The sequence below is a fragment of the Dermacentor albipictus genome, chromosome 7 (assembly GCF_038994185.2).
Source record: "Dermacentor albipictus isolate Rhodes 1998 colony chromosome 7, USDA_Dalb.pri_finalv2, whole genome shotgun sequence".
Taxonomy (NCBI): Eukaryota; Metazoa; Arthropoda; class Arachnida; order Ixodida; family Ixodidae; genus Dermacentor; species Dermacentor albipictus.
In genome coordinates, this window is record NC_091827.1 from 104,010,876 (window position 1) to 104,015,346 (window position 4,471).

Here is a 4,471-nt window from a genome sequence, read left to right on the forward strand (position 1 = left end):
GCCTTTATTTATCTCTGAAAAGAATCCAAGCTTCATCTATGTCCACTGACTGGCTGACCTCATAAAAAATAGGGAAGAAATTTTAAAACTCTCGTGATAAAGACATGGAATCCCCTCGGTCTTAAAACAAAAAACTTTCTAGGATATTGATGGGCTGGTCTAACTGAAGCGGCACTAGCGTGGTATCTCACGCTTTCTTCTGTGTTGCTGGTGCGTTGGAGATATTGCTTTAGTGCTTGTATTCTCGCCTGTCTCCGTTCCTTATCCTGCTCGGGATGAATGTTTCTGGGCATCGTGCTTACGTGTAGCTTGTCTTTGATCTCGTGTGGGATACGCTGAGGTAGGGGACGCTCATGCTCGACTTGGTAGCCCAGATCTCCGAGCGGGGCCCTTGCCATGATGCAGCTTCCACATCAATTGGCCCGGGTGGAAGGCATCCAACAGGCACTTTACACGGATGACATAACAATTTCGACTACCGAAGGGAGCGTTGGGGAAATGGAGGACCGCCTCCAGCGGGCCGCCTCCATCGTCGATAGTTATGCTATCCACTGTGGTCTCCAATGCGCTCCTGCGAAATCGGAACTTCTTCACATTAAAACCAATCCCAAAGACAACACGAGTTTGCGTCTCTTTCTGATGGGAGGTCCTATTAGAGAGGTCGAGGAGATCCGGATCCTGGGTCTGTTCATACATCACAGACTCAGCCCGGAATCCACTATCGACAAACTCAAACGCATAGGCGAACAGGTCGGACGTATGATCCACCACGTTTCCAACAAACGCGGCGGGTTGCGGGGCAGGGACGCGCTTCGGCCCGCCCATGCCTTCGTAACCAGCAGGATCCTATACTCCGTACCCTACCTCCGAACTACAAAGAAACACGATGAACGCATCGACGCCATCATAAGGAAGGTTACAAAGCGAGCTTTGGACCTCCCGGTGGCTACCTGCAACGCTAAGTTGTTGGCTCTAGGTGTGCTTAACTCCTCCTCATCATCATCATCATCAGCCTGGTTGCACCCACTGCAGGGCAAAGGCCTCTCCCATGCTTCTCCAACAACCCCGGTCATGCACTAATTGTGGCCATGCCGTGCCTGCAAACTTCTTAATCTCATCCGCCCACCTAACTTTCTGCCGCCCCCTGCTACGCTTCCCTTCCCTTAGGATCCAGTCCGTAACCCTTAATGACCATCGGTTATCTTCCCTCCTCATTACATGTCCTGCCCATGCCCATTTCTTTTTCTTGATTTCAACTAAGATGTCATTAACTCGCGTTTGTTCCCTCACCCAATCTGCTCTTTTCTTATCCCTTAACGTTACACCTATCATTCTTCTTTCCATAGCTCGTTGTGTCGTCCTCAATTTGAGTAGAACCCTTTTCGTAAGCCTCCAGGTTTCTGCCCCGTGGGTGAGTACTGGTAAGACACAGCTATTATATACTTTTCTCTTGAGGGATAATGGCAACCTGCTGTTCATGACTTGGGAATGCCTGCCAAACGCACCCCAGCCCATTCGTATTCTTCTCATTATTTCAGTCTCATGATCTGGATCCGCCGTCACTACCTGCCCTAAGTAGATGTATTCCCTTACGACTTCCAGTGCCTCGCTGCCTATTGTAAATTGCTGTTCTCTCCCGAGACTGTTAAGCATTACTTTAGTTTTCTGCAGATTAATTTTTAGACCCACTCTTCTGCTTTGCCTCTCCAGGTCAGTGAGCATGCATTGCAATTGGTCCCCTGAGTTACTAAGCAAGGCAATATCATCAGCGAATCGCAAGTTACTAAGGTATTCTCCATTAACTTTTGTCCCCAATTCTTCCCAATCCAGGTCTCTGAATACCTCCTGTAAACACGCTTTGAATAGCATTGGGGAGATCATATCTCCCTGCCTGACGCCTTTCTTTATTGGGATTTGTTGCTTTCTTTGTGGAGGACTACGGTGGCTGTGGAGCCGCTATAGATATCTTTCAGTATTTTACATACGGCTCGTCTGCACCCTGATTCCGTAATGCCTCCATGACTGCTGAGGTTTCGACTGAATCAAACGCTTTCTCGTAATCAATGAAAGCTATATATAAGGGTTGGTTATATTCTGCACATTTCTCTATCACTTGATTGATAGTGTGAATATGGTCTATTGTTGAGTAGCCTTTACGGAGTAGCTCCCTCCTACCAGGAGGGAGCTACTGCTGCCAGGAGTTAACTGGTAGTAGCTTAACTCCTACCAGGAGTTAAAGGAGGCCCACCTTGTGAACCAATACACGCGACTCTCGCAGACGGTGTCCGGGCGCCACTTGCTAGACCGCTTGCACAAACAACACGAGTGCATTCCAGAGGAGACATGCAGGCTTCCGGAGCTCTGGCGTCACACGCTCTGGGTCCCTCCACTCCCGCGCAACATGGACACGCAGACACATGAAGGCAGACGAAAGGCGCGCGCTCGGGCTCTCGAACACCAATATGGATTAAAGCAGGGTGTATACTACGTTGATGTGGCAGGGCCGTCGCCCATTGGATTCTACACGGCTGCCGTAGTTCACCAGGACCAATGAGTTAACGGACTTTCCTACCGCGCTTTCAACTCCGCGCAGGCCGAGGAGGTTGCTATAGCACTTGCCGCCTCGAACCCGAATTCGAAGGTAATCATCACAGATTCGCGCAGAGCCTGTGAGCACTACCTGGCGGGCGAGGTATCACCTTTAGCCTACCGCATTTTACAACGAGCCGTGAGGGAATCGGACCCCTCACCCAAATGCATTATTTGGACTCCGGGCCACCGGGGCCTTAGAGGTAACGAGGCTGCTGACGTGGCCGCCCGAGCGGTTACCCACCGGGCACCTCAACCAGATTCTTCCGGCTCAGAGATTAGACAACGGCTTCTGGGGTTCAGGGAAATTCTGGCAGACTATTGCGAACGTCATCGGCTTTTCCCGGTCACTGCTAAGGGCCTCAGTAAGGCCGATGAACGAACACTGCGGCGCCTGCAGACAAACACCCTGTTGTGTCCTGCAATAGCAAAACATTTTGACCCAAAAGTTGATGGGCGATGCCCTCACTGTGGGGAAGTCTCCGATAACTTTCACATGGTGTGGGCATGTCAGATGAATCCGTCCCTTCCCCCCAACCCTTCCCCCACTAGAGAGGCATCGGAGGCAGCCCTACTCAATTGCTCGGCGCTGGAGTCCCAAAGGGCTCTAGTCCAATGGGCGCGGGTAGCAGCTTCGTCCAGTGGGTTCCCAGACTAAGGACTCCACCTATGTGAAGAGCCATGTTCAGCCTGCAAACTCTCAATCCGTTGAATAAACGTTTTTCATCCAATTCACGTCTTTGCGAGCTTTAGTCTCTCCAGCTCGTTGATGTTGTGCATTTCCACGAGCTCATTCCATGTGTTGTGTACTCACATTTGGCTAGTTTCACTGTGGACGCGGGGGACGACAGGCCCAAGACAATTTTGTACGCTTTTGTGATGAGGACACTGGTTTTATCTCGTTGAGTGTTCTTTGTGGCAACGTTGGGGTCCTGTGCGTGACGATGCTCGTAACCAGCGCTTGTAGCATTCTCGTGCAGTCTACTTCCTTGTGTCCGTGACTTTTGCTCGTCGCCCTTTTAATCAACTGGGTTACTAGTTGCACTGCTCTGTGAGTTTTTTTCCAACTCTACCCGCCGGCCCCGTCCTTTTGAACCAGACGTCCGAGGATGCGAAGCGTTGTAACCTGCGGACATGATGCCTTCTACATTTACCTGTGGTTCTTGTATCTACTGCGGTTGTCGGCCTCTTGTGCACTGTCTTAGCACCAAGAGCTCCGACTTTTCGGGTGCGCACGTCATTCAACGCGATTCGAGGTACATTTCCGTTTTGCCAACGGCTTCCTGCAGAGCATCTTGCTGTTTACCTGTCGACCTTCCCGTAGTGCAGATGGTGAGGTCGTCAGCACTCGCGCGTAAGGTACCTACTGCGGCAATTTGTTGTTTTAAGCCGGCTGGTCGTTCGAATTTCTTTCCGTTCTAATCGTCCTCCTGTCGTGCTTCCGAATGAGAACAATTTACATAAGCGTGCCTTGTACCATCACGTGATGATAGTGTGGGCTTGGATTGCAACTGTGCGAGCTTTCCTGCACTTTCTTCAAGTCCTGGCTGTGATCAACATAGCGACCCGAAAAAGAAGGTGAGCCGGTTTCCAAAAACGAAGCGCTGCACCCTGTTATGTTTGTTATGTCAGGAAGTGGAGGTATCGCATTTTTGTAGTGTTTTACTAAGAACTATTTTCGAACAGTCAGTCTGTTCTTGCTGTTCCTTTTGGGAATATTGGTGCAGTTGTATTGACAATACGAGGACTTCTGCTGTTGGACTGCATACAAAGTACCGATGTTTACTATTCTTCCTGCAAAGCCAGGCCATCTCCGACAGCATGGGCGTTCCGAGCGTGTGCATCAGGGCTCAAACTGTTCCGCACTCCATCGAGAGTAGTT

General features: G+C 50.3%; 1 pseudogene; it reads left to right on the top strand.

The window, feature by feature from the left end:
* The first annotated feature begins 399 nt into the window (after positions 1–399).
* Positions 400–3,247, top strand: LOC135919211 (uncharacterized; annotated as a pseudogene).
* Positions 3,248–4,471: the final 1,224 nt, after the last annotated feature.